The 23,107-nt window shown below is 38.1% G+C and overlaps 2 long non-coding RNA genes across 6 annotated transcripts in view; one reads left to right on the top strand and one right to left on the bottom strand.

Annotated features, from left to right (window-relative positions):
- The window catches only part of LOC101945163 (uncharacterized), an 82,806-nt gene that overhangs the window by 19,841 nt on the left and 39,858 nt on the right, over nt 1-23,107 (top strand). For both annotated transcript variants that reach the window (XR_010600852.1, XR_010600853.1), the window contains exon 2: nt 19,260-19,304. This is a non-coding gene — a long non-coding RNA (uncharacterized LOC101945163). The remainder of the gene's footprint in view (nt 1-19,259; nt 19,305-23,107) is intronic.
- LOC101945986 (uncharacterized) overlaps nt 1-23,107 on the bottom strand; it is a 150,760-nt gene that overhangs the window by 114,159 nt on the left and 13,494 nt on the right. For all 4 annotated transcript variants that reach the window (XR_010600855.1, XR_010600857.1, XR_010600854.1 and 1 more), the window contains one exon: nt 12,014-12,096. This is a non-coding gene — a long non-coding RNA (uncharacterized LOC101945986). The remainder of the gene's footprint in view (nt 1-12,013; nt 12,097-23,107) is intronic.

The raw sequence follows: 23,107 nt of genomic DNA, 5'->3' as shown, positions 1-23,107 counted from the left end.
TCCACCATGCATTTCATCAGATCTCTGAATACCTAAAAACTCATCAGCTGAAGCCAATGTGGGTGGATTCAGTCTCATCAGGAGAGTATGAGGATAATGCAGCAGGAATCAAATGCTTTTTTCCTGGCAGCTGACATTCCTCTTCACTCTGCCTCTCAAGAAATTGTGGGTGAACCAACTGGCTTAACTGATTTGCCTCTCTGGGAACACCAATCTAGCCCAGAGAAAACAGATGAAGCAGGCTTTCTGGAGTATGTCTGTACACCTCAGAGGGTCCAGTAAGGCCATGGCTGTGTAGGTAGAAGTACTATGGTGGAGTGCACATGGGGATGGGTAACAGGTAGGGTGATCTCTATGAAGCCCAGACCCCTTTCTACTACACGTCATGATGCTTCCTAGAATCCCTCCCTGACAGCCAACGGAGGGAATGGTGGCTGCGTGAGAGACAATTCTCTGGTGTGCTCATCTTTGGAGCATTGCTTCCTTGGTCCCTTCTTCCCTGTCTGATTTCCACACTGATGTAGTGGCAGACAAATGGGGCTTCTGAGTGAATATGGCCTGGGAGTTCAAGTGGAAACATGGCTCACCAGGGCACTGACTGAGAAAGACTGAGGCCTGGTTATAGTTCTCCTCTCAGAGTCTGAGGAGGCTTGCATCAACTTCTCTAGGAGGAAAAGTTTCAGCTTCGCCTCTCTCAATCTATAGGTATGCTTGGAGAAAGAGTGACAAACAGAACATTGTTCTATGACATGTCCTTCTCCAAGACAAAGCAGGCCTGTTGTTACTGGGTACTGAGGCATCACATGAGGGACAGGTCTTAAATCCCAGTGATTTAAACCATCACTCACTCTCTCTCTCTCTATATATATATATATATTTGCCAATGGGCATAAAAAGACAAACTACACTTACCACACTATATTAACTACATTAACTATTTAAACCATACTAATATGTATAATCACACAATCTGCAGAATAAGGAAATACTGGTTATAATGTGCATTCAATTACTGATAAAATAGACTTCCAAAATCAAATATATCAAATTGAATAATTTTTTTTAATACAGATTTCGGTAATAGACATTTTTATATCTTCAGTAGGCCATTCCCAGAGACACTTTTTTTCCATGTTAGGTCTCAATAAGATGAATAAACTTCCTCTAATTAAAAACAAAATAAACTTAGATTACACATTGCATTGTCAAAATGGATACCAAGATTTGAGTTGGTCCTTGGGTTTTTACACATCAAGTTGGCAGAACAGAGAGCTTCCCTGAGATGAAGTGCAACTACTAATTGATTTAGAATATTAGTCTTCTTCTCTGACATTGACAGTAAGTAAAAGGCCTTTGATTCTTCCTCATATTGCTCAAATTTCTGAAATGTGCCTCAAAAAAACAAAACAAAACCTTTTAGAAACTTTTCTAACAAGAGGTGGAAGTAATGGGCACAAAGGAAAGTCCATATTTGAATATTCGCAGCCTCTGCCATCACAAGAACATAAGAATGGTCATACCAGGTCAGATCAAAGGTCCATCCAGTCCAGTATCCTGTCTTCCAACTGTGGCCAATGCCAGTTTCCCCAGAGGGAATGAACAGAAAAGGTAATCATCAAATGATTCATCCCCTGTCGCCCATTCCCAGCTTCTGGCAAACAGAGGCTAGTCACACCATCCCTGCCCATCCTGGCTAATAGCCATTGATGGACCTATCCTCCATGAACTTATCTAGTTCTTTTTTGAACCCTGTTATAGTCTTGGCCTTCACAACATCCTCTGGCAAGGAGTTCCACAGGTTGACTGTGTGTTGTGTGAAAAAATACTTAATTTTGTTTTAAACCTGCTGCCTATTAATTTCATTTGGTGACCCCTAGTTCTTGTGTTATGAGAAGGAGTAAATAACACTTCCTTATTTACTTTCTCCACACCAGTCATGATTTTATAGACCTCTATCATATCCCCCTTAGTCGTCTCTTTTCCAAGATGAAAAGTCCTAGTCTTATTAATCTCTCCTCATATGGAAGCCGTTCCATTCGCCTAATCATTTTTGTTGCCCTTTCCTGAACCTTTTCCAATACCAACAGGGCCGGCTTTAGGCCAATTCCCCAGAATCAGGCCCCGCGCCTAAGAGGGCTCCGCACCCAGTGGCAGGGCCGCCAGGGGGGAGGGGAGAAAGAAGTGGCCGAGAATCCCTTCCCTGGCTAGAGGCTCCTTTTTGATTTTTACTCACCCGGTGGCGCTCCGGGTCTTCGGCGGCACTTCGGCAGCGGGTCCTTCACTCGCTCCGGGTCTTCGGCAGCACTTCGGCAGCAGGTCCTTCAGTGCCGCCGAAGACCCGGAGCGAGTGAAAGACCCACCGCCGAAGACTAGGAGCGCCGCCCGGTGAATACAAGCCCCACGTGTTTTTTTACGTGGTTTTTTTTTTAGTCATCCCTGCTGGGGCCCTGTTGAAACTGTTCGAATCGGGCCCCTCACTTCCTAAAGCCGGCCCTGAATACCAATATATCTTTTTAGAGATGGGGAGACCACATCTGCACACAGTATTCAAGATGTGGGCGTACCGTGAATTTATATAGGCAATCTGATATTTTCTGTTTTATTATCTATCCCTTTCTTAATGATTCCCAACATTCTGTTTACTTTTTTGACTCCCGCTGCACATTAAGTGTTTTCAGAGAACTATCCACAATGACTCCAAGATTTCTTTCTTGAGTGGTAATAGCTAATTTAGACCCCATCATTTTATATGTATAGTTGGGATTATGTTTTCCAATGTGTATTACTTTGCATTTATCAACACTGAATTTCATCTGCCATTTTGTTGCCCGATCACCCAGTTTTGTGAGATCCTTTTGTAGCTCTTTGCAGTCTATTTGGGATTTAACTAAACTGAGTAGGAAAAGCACAAGAACAAATACCTGAAAAGATTTTTTTTTATTTAAAACACCCACTTTAATGATTGACTTTGTCCTTAATGTATAAGACTTGAAGTAGCTAACAGGTTTATGTTGTTACTGTTTCTCACAGGAATAATAATAATTGACTCTCATGCAGCACTTTTCATCAGTGAATCTCAAGGTGCTTTACAAATGAGGAACGTATCATTACCCCCACTTTACAGATGGGAAAATTGAGGAAAAGAGAGGTGAAGTAACCCAGCAGGCTACTGACAGAGCTAGAAATAAATCCAGATCCCCCAGGTCCCACTTTAGTACCCTATCTATTAGGCCACACTGCTCTACACAGTAGTAAATCATTGGACAACTCTCTCACATTCTCTAACTTCAAAATGAATATTATTACATACAATGAATAAAAAAGACGTATATTAATCAATACTTTGAATATAAAATGTATGCAAATTATTCTCATTTCTTCAATATCCCTGCTCTTATATTCTTCTGTCACATACTTTAGGCTCCAGCTCAAGTATAAGAGTGATTCTGGTAAAAACACATCATGGGCATGGATGCTGATAAAATGCACTACACATATTTTTGAATATTGTTTGTATGTGCCACAAAATGAAAAATCTTGAAGTTTAGAACAGAAATATGAACTTTTTTTAGTACCACTAACCAATTTTATTCTATGATTAATTTATCATAGGACCAGATGCATAGATACTTTTACTGTATTTAGGTTTTGTTTGTATTACTAACTGCCTTTATTTACCATAAAAAAACAACAACAACACATAGGTTGTTAATCTTTAACCACAAACAGTAAAAATAATCGTAGACCAGTTGTAGTTTTGTTTAGGGATCACAGACTTTTTCAGTCTATCAAACTGGGGGAGAGGTGGGCAACCTGCGGCCCGTCAGGGTAATCTGCTGGCGGGCTGCCAGACAGTTTGTTTACATTTGCACGGCTGCCCACAGCTTGCAGTGGCCACGGTTCGCCGTTCCCAGCTAATGGGAGTTACGGGATGCGGCGCAGGCCGCAGGGACAAACTGTCTGGCGGCCTGCCAGCAGATTACCCTGACAGGCCACGTATGGCCCATGGCCCGCAGGTTGCCCACCACTGATCTGGAGTGTGCATTGATCTTTAGTGTGCAACATGCTTCTAACTTGCTTTTTGCTGATTCAACATGGGTTTGGAACTGTCTATCAATAAAAGTTTATATATTAGAATGAGTAAAGATATACAACAAAATGTAAGAAAAGATCAGACCACACTCCAGAGTCTTGTCAGATAATTATATTTTATTTAACCACAAACTAATAACTATGTACCAAATTGAGCATACTTTTCAATAGTTTTGTCAGAGTAAGGGCTGCAGTGTTGCACACTATATATAAAGCTATGAACAAAGGAAGCCAAAATATTGCACCAAATGTTCCAGTGGCAGTGTTTCTTGACATTTTATTTCCAGAGTCCTGTCTTCACAGAAGTCTCTTTTATTCTTACATGTTCTCTTACCCAAAGATAGTTTCTCTCAAGAATCTCCAAATTATTTACTGCAAAAAGTTTTAAAACCTCAAATAAACATAAGCAAATGTGGCTTTGACGTTCATTTATCTTAAGTATCTGGTCAAGTCATTTGAGGCCTCCATTGCTCAGTCCACTAAAACATAAATCACATGAACCTTGCCTAAGTCTCCAGTCTCTGCATTTTACCCACCTTGCTGGGCACAGGCTTATGACCACATCTAGCTTAGATTTTTTGCTTCTTTGCCATACTTCATTTGCATAGACCAGCAAGCCATACCCACAATCACATATGGAAATGTTTTCTAAGATGTGGTTTCTGCAGTTAGGTTTTGCTTTTTAATATTCATAAATACAGGTTACGCAGGCGGAGGTGGAGTGGAGGTGAGCTGGGGCGGTGAGCTGGGGCAGCGGGGGCACTTTTTCCCCATGCCCCGGAGTCGGCGCCTATGATGGCCGGCGCTAGAATGCAGCCCCTAGAAATGTGCCACCCCAAGCACCTGCTTGTTTTTCTGGTGCCTAGAGCTGGCCCTGAACAAGAGAGACCTGTCTTTCTTATTAACTTATACAAGGCCTGATCCAATGCCTATTAAGTCAACAGGAGTCTTTCTACAGACTTCAGTGAGCACTGGATCAGGCACATAGTTCTGTTTTTTTCTGAAATTAAACTTTTCCACTGATGGCTGCCTACTGCCTCCAGCAATTTAACTTTCCTTTATTCCTATATACAAGAAAAGATATATTCCTTAGAAGATGGTTAGAAGATGCAGAAATACAATTTCCAAACTGAAATCTTCACCAATCTGATTTGCTGGGGATGTAGTTTTAGAGTTTTCTAGGATGAAGGATTTTCTAATGCAAAGTTCTGCTTCTTATACTAGCAACTAGTTTTAAGTACCATATTTACATGATCTTCCATAGCGCCTCCCATTTTTTTCAGGATCTCTTTCCCTGTAGTTCTAAATCTGACTGGCTTTCCTGAAAACAGGAAATACACAGTACAAACATTTTCAAGCAGGTTTAGATTAATCAGACCAGTATTCTGAGAGAGAAGCAAAAAACGTACATACCCTTCAGTTAACTGTCTTATTTTCTGCATCTATGTTTATGAGAGGTCATAATATCAAAATTTTATCATGAATATCCACTTAAATACCCACCAAAGAAAATGTATTTATTTTAATACTCTTCGGCTAAATAAGTAATATTACAGTCATTGACAAGCTTACTTATTTTTTCTCTTAATTTAATTATATGTATAAAATTCTAATTTCTTGTACCACTGATATAATCCTACATTTTCTGATGCATTTTATAATTGCTATTGTTTGCAGTGACATACATCTTCTGATGCCAGAACTAATCAAAGTCAGATCATCATAGCACCATACTGTAGTACTGTTTTGTTCCCCATTGAGTTGCACATATGGTAGATGGCAAGATACAGCCCAGAAAAGGCTACTTACCTCATCCAGTCAGAGCCCTGGCATTTTTGCAGAACTACTCACACCTACCTCAGATTCTCCTTAATGTCTTATCTTCCTTATTCTTGAATATCTGCTATGATGGTGGCTTTACCACTTCCAACTATGCAGTTGTTTTTACTATTGAGAACTGTCTCCTCATATCTGGCCTTGACTTTTCCTTCCTTGACTTCAGGCCACTTCTTGATCTATAATATTCTAAAGTTGTGAATAATTTCTTCCCTTCATTTATATATATTTATCCTGAATTTGAAGAATAATCATGTTCATCCTAAATCATCTCTTTTGTAGATGAGACAGATTTAGCAACTTTTCAGGGGCGCAATTTTAACATTTTTTTGATGTTGCATTTTCTCTTTTTTTTTAAACTATCTGTATATCACTCACTGTTGGAACCAAAGGTATATGCACTATTCTAGCTCCAGTTGCACCAAAATGATGTACAGTAACACCGTCAACTCATTGACTCCCTAGTTTTATGTTTTTCTATACATAGTATAGGAATGGCTTCTCCCCTCAGACACACTATGATATATTTAGTTTGCTATGTGTTATTACTCCAATATCTTTCTTGACCTCGCTTCTCTCTAGATAGCTATCTAGGGGTTGATTTTGCCAGGTGCTGATGTTAATGGGACTTGAGGTCTTCAGGAGTCACCAACAGGAGCTAACCACTTTGCAGGACCAGGCCATAGATTTGTATTTATGTTGTTCAGTTCCTCTCCCTAAATGCGCGACTACATTTTTTAAAGTGATCCTCATCCCATTGCATACACTCCAAAACCTTAGGTCATTTTACATTTCCTTTCCTCCTGCATGTTTGTCACCCATCTGATTTTGGTATCTTCAAGTTTAATCAGTTAATCTCAGATTTTATATTAGGCTGTTAATGTAATTATAATAGATCCCCTCTTACCACATATCCTAAACTGCACTTTCTATAACCTGGGGAAAGAAAAGGGCCGATGAAGACAACCAGTGACCTTGCTAGGCCAATCTATTACCTGGAACGTGGTAGCAATCTCACCACCCATTGGAACACTGTAAAATGGTTACACAGGTTTTATTAGTAACACAGGAACATATTATTGCTTGTCCCTGTTTTAAAATTTATGGAAAAACTATAGTAGTAGTATGCAGGATGAGGTCATTTTTTTATATTGATGTTTTGCCACTAGCACTTTAATATCAGACCATGGTCAAATATGCCATGTGCGGCCTATGGGCTGCTTTAATTTATGCCAGTTGGCTATGGTCCCTAAGGAATCATATGCAGCTGAAAACTGCTGGAGTGCAGGAACACTGTGTCATGTCCTGAACATACCCCTTATGCCAGGGCTGTGAGGGCAACTGCTCTGTAGCAGAATTCTCAACTGGCTAGTTAGTCAGATTCTGGCCACTTTGTGGTGCATGCATGGCGCAAAATGGTTAGAACAGGGTCAGGGAATCTGGACCTTAATTTTTCAGATGCTTTTCTATATTTTTCTCTGGTTACCCTTTTGTTTATGGCCTCTCCAGCTATATTCTCTAATAAATTCCCCATTTTCTGGACAAAAAGCTCAGATTTTCTTTTAGTCAGTATACCCTACTGCAAACAAAAGAAAAACTAAAATTCTGGGTTATTTGTGGAACTCTTATTTGCTTCGTTCTGTTTTCTAGCAGTTCCTTTTTAAAAATATGTCTATATTTTGAATATATTTTTTAAACAACTTTTCTTCTATCACTGGGCTTCCCCAGCCAGCATCATTTTGTTCTTGGTTTTGGCTTTTTGTTTTTTTCCCCCTTTATTTTATATCTGCATTTATATAATGGTAAGATTAAATGTAATAATTTCAATCTCTGTTCTTTTCCATTTCTCATAATTTTTTTTATTTAACTAATTTCACTTCTTTCGCCAACCATCCTTTCAGCCATGTCTTAAAAAAAATCTTCATATTTTGTTGCAGTGTTATTGTAACTGCCTACATGGTTTCCACTTTTTTTTTAAACTCTCCCATCTTCCTTCCACCTCATTTCCTAATATGGTTACCCATTTCTGTATCTCATCACTTGCACCAGAAATATTGTAAGCTTTTGATCATAACCTCCAAAATTCCCTCCTTTTTTTCAGAGCTGTTACCATTTTCTCTTTGTTAGTCAATATCAGATCCAGGATTTCATTGGGCCTCATTGCTTCTTTCAGTTATTGAAATACCATAAGAGACTATCCTCTTGTATCCTACTTGAAAAAACTTGTTAAGTTTCTTGTATGTAATTAAAATACCTCTTTTAATTATTTTTAAATTTTCACACACTTAGTATCAGATCCGTAAGTAATACTTTTTTCCTAATCTCAGATTAAGTAGCATATTACATGCCTACATCCTAAATCCCTCATGATTTATGCATCCTTCATTTTAACCTGTGAAAGTGTTATTTCTTTATATGCCACCTATGTGAATTTCAGTACTTGTGAATATTTGTTTTTACAAATTACTTTGCCCTCAGCTGAGCTTCCCTTATCTAGAAATGTATCCTTTTATAATTATATTGTAGTACTGTCTTGTCCAACCATGTCTGTAATGCAATCAAAGATCATCCAATGGGAATTGGGGCTGCTCAGCATTTCTCAGGATCAGGCCCTAAAACAAAACTGTTTATGAACAGAAACCTCTATTGTTTCTTGATTATTTCCCATAGGTTGTTCCAGCTTTTAGGGACAGTGTATTCTCACAGTCATCTCAATGTACCTATGTAATATTCATTTAACTTAATTTTTTCTTTTGCAAATTTCCCCCCATGTTTACATTCATCCATCAGTTGATGATGAATCATTCCTGGTTTGTTAAATATTTTCCAGCTATACTCCCCACCCCCTCTTCTCTTCCTCTTCATTAATGAAGGAGATAGACATTCAGACTCTCTATTTATGGTTATATTTTGATTGCAAATATAACCATTCACAATAAAGTGGTCAAATGAAGTCAGATAAGACAGCTGGACTTAAGTAAATGTAAAATGCACATTATTTTTAATCTGCAAATACTTTTTTAATTTTTGAGATTAAAGAGTTTTTATTATCGGTCAAAATCATAAATTATATTTTAAATATGTTCATTACTCAGTGGTATTATACTGCCTTTAAATCAAGGTTTTTTACATACATTAATTCATTTAATTATTTTTCTCTACTTGCTTACTATTCTATAAAAAATAGAGGAGAGATTCTGCTACCCTAGTCATACTGACTAGTATCTTAGTGAGTAATTCCACTGAAATGTCAATAGGACTACTCATCAAGTAAGGCACTACTCAGCATCAGTATGGGTGATAGAATCTTGTCCTGTATAAATAAGAAAAAAAATAGGGCCAAATCTTTAGCTGGTGACTTCACTGGCATTGTGTCAATTTACACTTGTTGAGGATATTGTCTATATAGTCCTAACAAAAGATGCAGTCTTTCAACCCTATATTGCTCTCCCTTTAGATAATTTCCATATGTGTTGTTAACCATGGTGGAATGGATCAACTGTGACTAATTTTAACCAAAAATTACAAGAAATTGCCACACTAGTCACTGATTTAAAGAGATATTCTAAGGCTCCGCTGCTTCCCATTTCTCAAGAGTAATGCTGAAACCTGCTATTTTCTTAGTCAGTCAGTCAGAGTGTCAAAGCAACTGCTTTTTTAATGGGTACCAGTATCATATGCTGGCCTGCTATTATTACAGTATTAATAATTTGCAGCCAGCATAAATGAAATTCACAGCCATACCTCCAATTTTCTAAGAAGTCAATATTACATTCTGTTACTTTAGACATGAGAAGGCCACCCTTAATAGCAACATTTTTCATATCCAAAATGTGTATGTATAACAGAAAAGTTCTGTACTTTACTTGTGCAAATTTTTTCTTAGATTTTTAAGATGCCTGTCACTGTGATAGCTCACCACCAAATAATTCAAATTATCTAAAGAACGTTGGGGTTGGGTAACAAGATATAAAATATCCATTTCAGAAAATCTGATCAAAAAGTTCTTTTACTATCATTTCTAGAATGAAGACTAATGCTATATCACATATTTTGTTACATCTAAAGCACTATGACATTTTTCATGGATTTTGTATTCTCTTCATATTAGGTTTTATAATTCTATAAAAGCTTCTGAATTACAAGCTGGTTAGGCAAGCAATGCATTATACTTCTGTGCAGAAGAATGAAGTCTCTTAATCTTCTTAGCATATGTGCAATGTGCCTCTGGTGGCATGTGACCAGGATTCATCACCAAATTTGGTGGGCTGGTTGGATCATTAGCTTCCCCGGCTTGCACGGGGTACTGACCGGGAGTGTAATGTGAATGCTGATCCATGTCCCCCAGTCTCTTAGTGATTCAATGAACATAAAATTCATTAGAGTATCACAGTCTGCTCTATCTCTTCAAAAGAGTAGTTCTCACAGAAAATACTGATATCAACATCAAAGAAAAAGATCTTCCACCTTCCAAATCAGAAATTATGCCTCTCAACTTGTGAGGAGAGGCAGACATGTAACCCTCCAAGTAATCAAGTATGCTAGAGAGGCTTCAAGGAAGAGGTAGCTAAAGCTCAGAGAAAAGGGGAAAGCAGAAAAACAAGATGATGAAATTTTTTTAGAAAAGAACAGAGGTGAAACAGAGAAAATAAATAGAAAATAGAGACAGTGGCAAATATGCCAGGGCACTTAACAATCACTGCAAGGAAAATGCTAACAAATAAACTACAGACAGTAATTCTTGAGTACAGGAATGAGAGCTATATTCCAAAACCTAATATCACACTAAATGCTGTTTCAGAACAGAGGTTTCATGATTTTAGCGGTTGTGTTTGTGCCATTATAATTAAGACGGTTTTATTCTTTCTACAATACAACCTCCCACACCTCAATACTCCCTTAACCACTACTTTTAAAATATTCTTTTAACTTTGTTGTGAATATTTCCCTCAGGCTGAAATTTGTACAAGACATTAGCCTAGAATTTAATTTTCTGTGGAGAAAAATTAAGAAAATTTATGTGGCTGTTTTCGAGTGCTAAAACTGTAGTAAAAAAAACCCTAAAATTTGTTTCTAAGACACTTATATTTCAAAAAACTCAAAGTCACATTTTCTAAAAGGTTTTTGAGCCTGATCATCTCAAATTAGGACTAGCAGACTGCTGACATATTTTATTTTTAAAAGTGAAATTAAAATGTTTAATTTAAATAAATGAGATATTGCAAGAGTGGATATTTTTGAGTATATAAAGTCTTTGAGTTTTAAGCACAAACTCAGCATGCATGTGTGCCAGTAGTATGTGAGTAAACTAAATTGCATTTTAGTCCTTCAACTAAATGTTGATTTTGGTATATATATTTTGGTGGTTGGATAGATGTTTTCTCCTGAGGCAAAAAAAAAAAAAAAAGGAGGAAGAGCCTGTCCTGGATGCCTGAGGGAGGAATAAACATAGAGCTTAAGAAAAAGTAAGTTAAACTAGTTATTATCCCTTGAGTGTGTTATAATAATTTCTCTTCTAAATTGCAAGTTTTTAATTATCTACATTTATTCTCAATAATAAGGCAGTGAATGAATACATTGGGTATTCCACAAAATGAAAGTGAAGGGGTAATTGTTCTGTCATGATGCTTCCATAGCTGTACTATGGAAAAGTAAGCCTCACAAGGTCATATCACTAACTGAGTAATTTTTAATCTAAATGTAATGAATTACTTGCAGTTCAGTAGGTATTTGCTGATCAACATCACAATGTTTGACTTAAAACAAAATAATTTGAGAAATAGCATATTTGTAGCTATCTTATTCTGAGCAGAGAAAATGTACTGCACTTATTTGCATCTAATTCTATGCTGGTTGTATTATTGTACATTACTTGTGTTTACTATGCTGAAGTGCACAGGAGTGTTCAGTGAGCCAAAACAAGTTTATCCTAGTCAGTGGAAAGGCACTAAATAGTAAGAAATCAGTAAGTCTGAAATGATGAATTATTTGTTGCATAATACTAAATATATTTACAGCAAGACAAACCTAAGCTTGTATTGTTCGGTTTCTGTATTCTGTAACATTAAAAGAGAGTTTATTTTACCTCTGTATTTGGCACTGATGAAAACATTGCTGGAATAGTGTGTATAGTTCTGGTGTCCACAATTCAAGAAGGATGTTCATAAACTGGAGAGGGTTCAGAGAAGAAGCACAAGAATGATTAAAAGATTAGAAAACATGCCTTATAGCAATAGACTCAAGGAGCTCAATTTATTTAGCTTAAGCAAAGACGATTAAGGGGTGATCTCATTACAATCTGTAAGAGCCTACAAGGGGAACAAATATTTGATAATGGGCTCTTCAAGTTTATTAGAGAAAGGTATAATATGATCCAATGGCTGAAAGTTGAAGCTAGACAAACTCAGACTGGAAATAAAGCATAATTTTTTTAACAGTGAGGGTAATCAATCATTGAAACAATTTACCAAGGGTTGTGGCAGATTCTCCATCACAGGCAATTTTTTCATCAAGATTAGAAGTTTTTCAAAAAGACATGTTCTATTAATTATTTTGGGGAAGTTCTATGGCCTGTGTTAAACAAAAATCAGATTAGATGATCACAATAGTCCCTTCTGGCCTTGGAAAGTATAAATCTATGAAAATATGCTCTCCTTTTTTTAAAGCACCTAATTAGCCCCTGCCCAGTCAGCTCCAATCAGGGGAAGCAGATTGGGGCTGATGGAAAAGGCCTGATGCTGGCCTGAGGATTGGCAACACCTGCAGGCCTGACAAGCCAAGGGCTATAAAGGCTGGGAGGGAGCCAGAAGGCAGGGGGGCAGCCAGGGAGGGAACTGGAGGTCTCCTAGCAGAAGGTTGGCTCTTCCTGTAAAGGAGGAGAGTAATCCTGTAAAACTTGTACATAGATGGACACTGGTGGTGGGATGAAGTTAAGTAAATAAAGACATGGGTGTTGCACAACCCTGAAGTCTCTCTGAGCCTGATTGCGGGCAGCAAGCGGGCCCTAGGAAGAGGGCGGGGACGTGGACCCTGTTACAGAGCCGTACACCAAGAGTTCATGAATTCTTATTATATACAATAGATAAAAAATATTGTAGAAAAATACACGAATAAATATGAATCTTTGAATTAAATGTTGTTGGACACTTGTAAATTAAATACACCTCTACCCTGATATAACGCAACCCGATATAACACGAATTCTGATATAATGTGGTAAAGCAGCGCTCCAGGGGGGCGGGGCTGCGCGTTTCGGCAGATCAAAGCAAGTTCAATATAACGCGGTTTCATCTATAATGCAGTAAGATTTTTTGGCTCCCGAGGACAGCGTTATATCAGGGTAGAGGTGTATAATGAAACTCAGGGATTTTTTCCCCCTGGAGTTTTAAAAGGGCCAGATTGTGTATATCCCCAGTATGGATTCAGGGGGTGGAGGGCAAAAGTGCAAGGAAGCTCCTCTCTCCATCCTTGGAACTCCTCCACAAGGGCCAGACACAAAAGCAGACACTGCGCTTGGGGTAAAGGGGGTTGAAGATACTAGCAACCCTTGCAGTGCAAATCACCCAAAGGGGGATGGGAAGGAAGCAAGGCAAAAGTCCCACCATCTAGCACTGGCTGGCACTCTATGGCGCTGTCAGAGCTACCATATGTCAGTCAAGGAAATCTGGGAGGAACTATGCCTCCTGAGGCACAATCCCTGAGAGGCCTGGTCTACACCTAAAACTTAGGTCAACCTAGCTACATTACTCAAGGATGTGAAAAGTTAATTAAGACGACCTAAGCCGCAATGTACACACCTCCAGGTCGACAGAAGAACTCTACCCCACCCCTGAAGGCAGACCAGTGTGTCATACATACACAATGGTCCTTACTGAGTGAGACAAAAGTATGTGCAATCAGCCTGGTTTACATATCAAATTAAAACAGGACAATCCTGTCAGTTGCAATGTATCTTAAAAGATATATTCAAACCCTAAATATTGGACTACCTGGACAATGGTTTTACACTGAAGACTTTATATAACCTTAAGAATTACAGCCTTATAAAAACAGGAGGAAAAAAGAGCAAGTGTGCAACTTTCTAATGCGACAAGAAAAGTAAAACAACATGCACTATTTATAAGAAATCATATGCAAACTCTGTCTAATGAGAATCACTGTAAGTCACGTCTGCTTTGGTTTCACTTCTCATATGATATGAACTATTAGATGGGGAAAACATACGTACCTGTATTCCTTGGGTCAAATCCTTCAATATAACACAAGGAGAATGGTCAGGTCAATTTTTAGGACTATCAGCTTTGACTGTGTATCTTTACGGATTGCTGCCCAGATTCTCCTGTCCACTGAATCTGCTCAGTGCTGGGGAAGTGGACTGTCAAACAGTAAATTACCCCTTCTTGGTTCTTATGGTGCATCTGCACCAGCTCTGCCCCTTCAGCATATATTAACACAGTTTAGGGATTGCTCTACCTTACGCCAATTGGCTATGGTCTTGATAAAACAATAAGCCAATTGTGAACACAGACTGGCTAACCTAGTGAGGAGGGCTTTAAACCTGGTTCGACGGGGATAGGTGAGCAAAGCCCACAGGTAAGTGGAGAACATGGAGACCTGGAAGATGGGTCAGAAATAGGAGGGAGCGTGGGCTATAATGGCAGAGAGAAAGGAGGGTCTGGACAAAACTGGGAGGCAAGATCAAATCAGGATCTTAGATGCCTATATACAAATGCGAGAAGTATGGGTAATAAGCAGGAAGAACTGGAAGTGCTAATAAATAAGTACAACTATGACATTGTTGGCATCAACGAAACTTAGTGGGAAACCAGTGGACATAGTGTACTTAGATGTCCAGAAAGCCTTTGACAAGGTCTTATGTAAATTAAGCTGCCATGGGATAAGAGGGAAGGTCCTTTCTTGGATTGAGAACTGGTTAAAAGACAGGGAACGAAGGGTAGGAATTAATGGTAAATTCTCAGAATGGAGAGGGGTAACTAGTGGTGTTCCCCAAGGGTCAGTCCTCGGACCGATCCTATTCAACTTATTTATAAATGATCTGGAGAAAGGGGTAAACAGTGAGGTGGCAAAGTTTGCAGATGATACTAACCTGCTCAAGATAGTTAAGTCCAAAGCAGATTGTGAAGAACTTCAAAAAGATCTCACAAAACTAAGTGATTGGGCAACAAAATGGAAAATGAAATTTAATGTGGATAAATGTAAAGTAATGCACATTGGAAAAAATAACCCCAACTATACATACAATATGATGGGGGCTAATTTAGCTACAACAAGTCAGGAAAAAGATCTTGGAGTCATCGTGGATAGTTCTCTGAAGATGTCCACGCAGTGTGCAGAGGTGGTCAAAAAAGCAAACAGGATGTTAGGAATCATTAAAAAGGGGATAGAGAATAAGACTGAGAATATATTATTGCCCTTATATAAATCGATGGTACACCCTCATCTCGAATACTGTGTACAGATGTGGTCTCCTCATCTCAAAAAAGATATACTGGCACTAGAAAAGGTTCAGAAAAGGGCAACTAAAATGATTAAGGGTTTGGAACGGGTCCCATATGAGGAGAGATTAAAGAGGCTAGGACTCTTCAGCTTGGAAAAGAGGAGACTAAGGGGGGATCTGATAGAGGTATATAAAATCATGAATGATGTGGAGAAAGTGGATAAGGAAAAGTTATTTACTTATTCCCATAATACAAGAACTAGGGGTCATCAAATGAAATTAATAGGCAGCAGGTTTAAAACAAATAAAAGGAAGTTCTTCTTCATGCAGCGCACAGTCAACTTGTGGAACTCCTTACCTGAGAAGGTTGTGAAGGCTAGGACTATAACAGAGTTTAAAAGAGAACTGGATAAATTCATGGTGGTTAAGTCCATTAATGGCTATTAGCCAGGACGGGTAAGGAATGGTGTCCCTAGCCTCTATCTGTCAGAGGGTGGAGATGGATGGCAGGAGAGAGATCACTTGATCATTGCCTGTTAGGTTCACTCCCTCTGGGGCACCTGGCATTGGCCACTGTCGGTAGACAGGATACTGGGCTAGATGGACCTTTGGTCTGACCCGGTACGGCCTTTCTTATGTTCTTATGTTCTTATAATATATATGATTGGAATGTTGGTGTGGATGGGTACAGCTTGCTCAGGAAGGATAGACAGGGGAAAAAGGGAGGAGGTGTTGCCTTGTATATTAAAAATGTACACACTTGGACTGAGGTGGAGATGGACATAGGAGACGGAAGTGTTCAAAGTCTCTGGGTTAGGCTAAAAGGGGTAAAAAGCAAGGGTGATGTCATGCTAGGGGTCTACTACAGGCCACCTAGCCAGGTGGAGGAGGTGGAGGAGGCTTTTTTTAAACAACTAACAAAATCATCCAAAGCCCAAGATCTGGTGGTGATGGGGGACTTCAACTACCCATATATATGTTGGGAAAATAACACAGCGGGGCACAGACTATCCAATAAGTTCTTGGACTGCATTGCAGACAACTTTTTATTTCAGAAGGTTGAAAAAGCTACTAGGGGGGGAAGCTGTTCTAGATTTGATTTTAACAAATAGGGAGGAACTCGTTGAGAATTTGAAAGTGGAAGGTAGCTTGGGTGAAAGTGATCATGAAATCACAGAGTTCACAATGCTAAGGAAGGGTAGAAGGGAGTACAGCAAAATAGAGACAATGGATTTCAGGAAGGCGGATTTTGGTAAGCTCAGAGAGCTGATAGGTAAGGTCCCATGGGAATCAAGACTGAGGGGAAAAACAACTGAGGAGAGTTGGCAGTTTTTCAAAGGGACACTATTAAGGGCCCAAAAGCAAGCTATTTCGCTGGGTAGGAAAAATAGAAAATGTGGCAAAAGACCACGAGATCTTGCATGATCTAAAAAATAAAAAGGAGTCATATAAAAATGGAAACTAGGACAAATTACAAAGGATGAATATAGGCAAACAGCACAGGAATACAGGGGCAAGATTAGAAAGGCAGAGGCACAAAATGAGCTCAAACTAGCTACGGGAATAAAGGGAAACAAGAAGACTTTTTATCAATACATTAGAAGCAAGAGGAAGACCAAAGACAGGGTAGGCCCACTGCTCAGTAGGAGGGAGAAACAGTAACAGGAAACTTGGAAATGGCAGAGATGCTTAATGACTTCTTTGTTTCGGTCTTCACCAGGAAGTCTGAAGGAATGCCTAACATAGTGAATGCTAATGGGAAGGGGGTAGATTTAGAAGAGAAAATAAAAAAAGAACAAGTTAAACATCTCTTAGAAAAGTTAGATGCCTGCAAGTCACCAGGGCCTGATGAAATGCATCCTAGAATACTCAAGGAGCTAACAGAGGAGGTATCTGAGCCTCTAGCTATTATCTTTGGAAAATCATGGGAGACAGGAGAGATTCCAGAAGACTGGAAAAGGGCAAACATAGTGCCCATCTACAAAAAGGGAAATAAAAACAACCCAGGAAACTACAGACCAGTTAGTTTAACTTCCGTGCCAGGGAAGATAATGGACCAAGTAATTAAGGAAATCATCAGCAAACACTTGGAAGATGGAAAGGTGATAGGGAATAGCCAGCATGGATTTATAAAGAACAAATCATGTCAAACTAATCTGACAGCTTTCTTTGATAGGATAACGAGTCTTGTGGATAAGGGAGAAGAGGTGGATGTGGTATACCTAGACTTTAGTAAGGCATTTGATATGGTCTCGCATGATATTCTTATCGATAAACTAGGCAAATACAACTTAGATGGGGCTACTATAAGGTGGGTGCATAACTGGCTGGATAACCGTACTCAGAGAGTAGTTATTAATGGTTCCCAATCCTGCTGGAAAGGTGTAACGAGTGGGGTTCCGCAGGGGTCTGTTTTGGGACCGGCTCTGTTCAATATCTTCATCAACGACTTAGATATTGGCATAGAAAGTACGCTTATTAAGTTTGCAGATGATACCAAACTGGGAGGGATTGCAACTGCTTTGGAGGATAGGGTCAAAATTCAAAATGATCTGGACAAATTGGAGAAATGGTCTGAGGTAAACAGGATGAAGTTTAACAAAGATAAATGCAAAGTGCTCCACTTAGGAAGGAACAATCAGTTTCACACATACAGAATGGGAAGAGACTGTCTAGGAAGGAGTATGGCAGAAAGGGATCTAGGGGTTATAGTGGACCACAAGCTAAATATGAGTCAACGGTGTGATGCTGTTGCAAAAAACGCAAACGTGATTCTGGGATGCATTAACAGGTGTGTTGTGAGCAAGACACGAGAAGTCATTTTTCTGCTCTACTCTGCGCTGGTTAGGCCTCAGCTGGAGCATTGTGTCCAGTTCTGGGCACCGCATTTCAAAAAAGATGTGGAGAAATTGGAGAGGGTCCAGAGAAGAGCAACAAGAATGATTAAAGGTCTAGAGAACATGACCTATGAAGGAAGGCTGAAAGAATTGGGTTTGTTTAGTCTGGAAAAGAGAAGACTGAGACGGGACATGATAGCAGTTTTCAGGTATCTAAAAGGGTATCATAAGGAAGTGGGAGAAAACTTGTTCATCTTAGTCTCTAAGGATAGAACAAGAAGCAATGGGCTTAAACTGCAGCAAGGGAGGTTTGGTTGGACATTAGGAAAAAGTTTCTAACTGTCCGGGTGGTTAAACACTGGAATAAACTGCCTAGGGAGGTTGTGGAATCTCCATCTCTGGAGATATTTAAGAGTAGGTTAGATAAATGTCTATCAGGGATGGTCTCTAGACAGTATTTGGTCCTGCCATGAGGGCAGGGGACTGGACTCGATGACCTCTCGAGGTCTCTTCCAGTCCTAGAGTCTATGAATCTATGAACTGGCATAATGATGGTGTGCTCTATCCCACCCATTTGCATCCCTATGTCAGTGTGTGTTGGGGGTAATTAGCATAGGAATTAAATACTCCATTTTACATCACCTGGGGGCTCCTGGGCTACACCAGAAAAATTCTGAGTTGACCAGTTAGAACCACATTCCTGAACAGTGCAGTGGCTGAAACATAAGAGAAGAATCTGGGCCTGTATTTCTAGGTTTAAAAATAAGCAAGTTTAAGCACTTTAGCTTATCAGGAAAAAGAACATTGTTCTATTTGCAGTTTCCACAGAAAGATCTGTTTGTTGCATCAATTAAAAAGAGTATGTAGTTTACCCTGAATATTTAATTTGTTACTTATAATCAAATCCACTTAAAATAACATACTGTTTGTAATTGAACCAAGCATGTAAACTAGAAGGGTCACAGATTAAGTTATTTTTACTATCTTAATGTTTTATTCTTTCCCCCGCCCCCCCCCCCCTTTTTTTTTTTTTACAGTTTGTGGATGAAATTTGCACACCGTTTGTTTTCCAGTATTGAAAGGTAAGTTAACTCTAATTATATCCTTCTACAGTTATATTTGGTTATGTATAGTCCAGCTAGGATTTGTGATCAGACCTGGGATTTTTCATACTGTATTTTGTTGTGAAAAGGAAGCATCTTTACAGAGTCCTCTTTTTTTTTTTTACACGTTACTCAAAGACCACTGAATTATTATTTTAATGTTAATATTCTCTTATTCCTGGACAAATTCATATTACAAAATTTTAAAGCTTTGAAAATAAGGCTTGGTAATGGAAATGTGAACAAGGCTTTACACTATAATAACCTTAGAAAGTAGGATGGAATCCCAATCCTATAAAAGGATCTGCCCACAGAACAAAATATACAGTGATCTTTGCAGGACTGACCCTATATTAACATCTCTGATACTTTACTTTTATAACAGAATATTTGTACAAGAAATACAAGCCCACTTCTGTCCTTCATCAGCCACTTTTTGAAGCCACAAGTAGTCAATCCTGAATGATTTATGTCTTTAAATACTTTATACGCAGCTCATTACATAATAACAACTCTTTTTATATTAAATAAAAATAGCTAAGAGTTAAGACAAAAACTTGAATATAATTATATGGTATACCCTTTTCTCTAACAAATCAGAGAAAATAAAAACAATCTGTTTCAAGTGATGGGAATTCTCACTTACTGGCCTTTAGGACCGCAAAATCCACCTTTAAAAGATATTTTTAAAAAATGACACAGTAACTGTCATTTGATAGATAATACTAATGTTTGGCGCAATACCGACATAATTATATAATGTATTGAATTATGAATGTATTATACTATTTAGGCTCACTGAGTGCACTATACAGTATCTTTGATCAAGCATTCTAACTCGATGCTGTTCAGTACGCATGAGCCTCTAGAGTATTTAAGGTTAACATGACATCTGACAAGCAATTCAATTTTTAGAGACTAATGCTGAATATACAACTTACAGCTTTAAGTTATTCCAGCAAAGGAAGGGCAGAAACAGTTGCCCACAAAAGTTTACAGACTGTGAGCAGAAAATGGAAAATGTACTGCTGTGTTTTATTATTACTTGTGTTCTTTCAGTGTTATTTATTGTAATGGCAGGTCTTAAAGGACACATATCAATTAATCATTTAATTGAAATTATAAAGAAGTCATGTAATTGGGTATCTGACTTTAGTCAACCATATAAGTTTACAAACATAAAGTAAAAAGAAAAAAGATAAACTGATATATAACTCAAGCCCCCAATCCTACAAAGGGATCCATGTAAGATGATTATTATTCTACTTGTGTGGACTCTCTAAAGGATGGGAGCCTAAAAAAGATACTCTTCGTCTATTTAACCAGATCACAAAGTACAACATACTTTATCACAAAGAAAACAAATTATCACATACTTTAAGGTATGCTGTATAATATGTAAAGAGAGGAAATGAGAAAAAATAATGTCATCCTAGGCAAGAAGAGCTAAGCTCTAATGTAAGAAACAAAATAATATCTTATTTTCAAGAAAAACAAGTTTGAAAAAAAATAACCCAAAAGTTTTGAGTTGCTAAATGCCTATCTGCCAACATCTGACACATATAAATATAGCTATATGAGGAGAAAAATGAGGATACACCTTTTAGCTCCAGGAAATATGCTGGACTAGAAGATTTTTTTGATGGAAGAATGGAAAAATGGTAAATATTTACTAAAAATAAATAAATAAATGATTAACCCTATTAAGGTTCAATTTCAGGAAAGGACATAACATGCTGAACATACATGCTCAACTTTGACATCAATGGGACTTAAGCATGTACTTAAAATTAAGCACATTCTTAAATGTTTTGCTGAATTAGATCCTAAATAGGAAAGGTTAGCATGTAGGAGGAATATGGAAATGACAAAAAAATCACAAGGCTTTCTGTTGCTAAAGAATAGAGGTAGGAAACCTATCACTGTAAGAGAGAAAATGAAAAAAGTTATATTGAAAAAGCTGAAGAAAATACGAAGTGCACAGCTTGGAAAACTGCAAAAGAGCAGATAACAGATTTTTCAACACAAAAACAATATTTTTCAATATGAAAACATGTGCAAATGTTCATTTTCCCCTTATGTGCATAAAAATACACAAATAAGAAATATAAAACAAGAATGTTTAGAGAGAAAGGGAATGTGCTAACTTCCCAAATTTTTTTAACCTTCTTTAAAATTGCCATTGTTTACATTTTATCAAACTTTGTTTTCAGGAATTTGTTTAAACTCCATATAATGTGCTAGACTCTAATCTGAGATTCCAAGAAAACAGATTTTTGTAAAGATAAACAACAATTAATATCACTTATAACAACATCCATAATATAGTAATCATTCCTTAATATATTTGATAACACGAATAACTCAAATTAATTACTACTAACACATAGATGTGTGATACCTTGTTTTGGTAAAGGAAGATTTCCCAACATTAATGGCATGTAGAAATAAAGTATGGGAAATCCTTCCCACAGAAAAAATTACAGACCGCCTTACATCAGCATCAAATAGTTTTTAATGCATATACTATTTGTGGAATCTGAACAAAATAAATATACAGATAATGATAAGAGGTTGACCAAACACAAATTGGTCTTTTAAAGGGAACAGGTGCAGGTTATTGTTAAGATCTGTTAGTACTTGTATAGATAATTCGTGTATGTTAATAATGACAACATTAATTTTTTTTAAATATATCATTTATTTAAAATCTATTGCGTGGCAACATGAACTCTAATATACATTCACAAGCCTGATAAATGTTTTCAGCAAGTGGAGCTGAGATGTATTATCTCTTGATTCCTTGGTGGTCAGGGCTAGAAAAACTTACCAGACACCTGACAATCAGAAAACTAAACCTACTAGTCAAGAGGTAGATATGAAAGATAAGAGTGTTGGGACTCCACCCCTGAAGTTTAGGGGCAATGTTCTGGCAAGAATGACAGCTCCTCTGCCATCAGCTGCTAGGAAAAACAAGGGTACTGAGATTTCTACTAGAATGCTGTTCCTGGACTATGTTTGGAGACTCTTTATCTTTTATACTAGTAGCTAGTTAGTAGACATCTTATAAATTTGAAGGTCCGCCCCCACATAACTGCTGAAAAGGATAAAAAACATTCTATCTCTTCTCTCATCCGCTAGAACATTCTGGCTGCTACCAGGGTATTTAGGTCTCCACTACTCTATCCCTCCCCAAGTCATCTGGTAGCTGTGAAAGGGTGAGGGAAGAGATCCCCATTCCCAGCTTCCATTTTCAGGTCCTCTTCCCCTGTAAATATCTTCAGTGTCTGCTTCTGCTACTGCTCACAATGTTCCAAGACAGCAGCAGCAAACGGACATTTCTGGCAGTTTCACCATTGCCTACAGGTTTCTGAATAGGAATGTGAAACTGATTAGACTTTCACTAATACTACTGCAGTTTGACAAATCTACAAGCAGAAGCAGAGGCACTAAAACTGTCTGCAGACTCAGGAAAGTGACACTACAGTTCACATTTGGTTCATGTTGGAAAAGTTATCTTTGTAACAATAAAAGCTATAAACTTAATTTATTTTTAAATGAAAATTTTGATTCTGCAGACATTAGTGGTGTAGATGCCCTCACTTGCTCAGGTAAGCCTGCCATTTGCCCAGGGTAAGTTGATTTTCCAAACTCTGTATATGACTATCCTTTGTGTATCTAACACAGAACTGCCCAAAGTGGTGTGGAGTGTGTAACTTTGTGCATCCTGCTAGTAACAACTGTGTCTGCCACCTTAAGGAGCACCCAATGGTACAGCACAT

The sequence above is a fragment of the Chrysemys picta genome, chromosome 1 (assembly GCF_011386835.1).
Source record: "Chrysemys picta bellii isolate R12L10 chromosome 1, ASM1138683v2, whole genome shotgun sequence".
In the NCBI taxonomy this organism is placed as follows: Eukaryota; Metazoa; Chordata; order Testudines; family Emydidae; genus Chrysemys; species Chrysemys picta.
The sequence above is the reverse complement of the archived record's forward strand: the minus strand, read 5'-3'. Positions and strand labels throughout refer to the sequence as shown.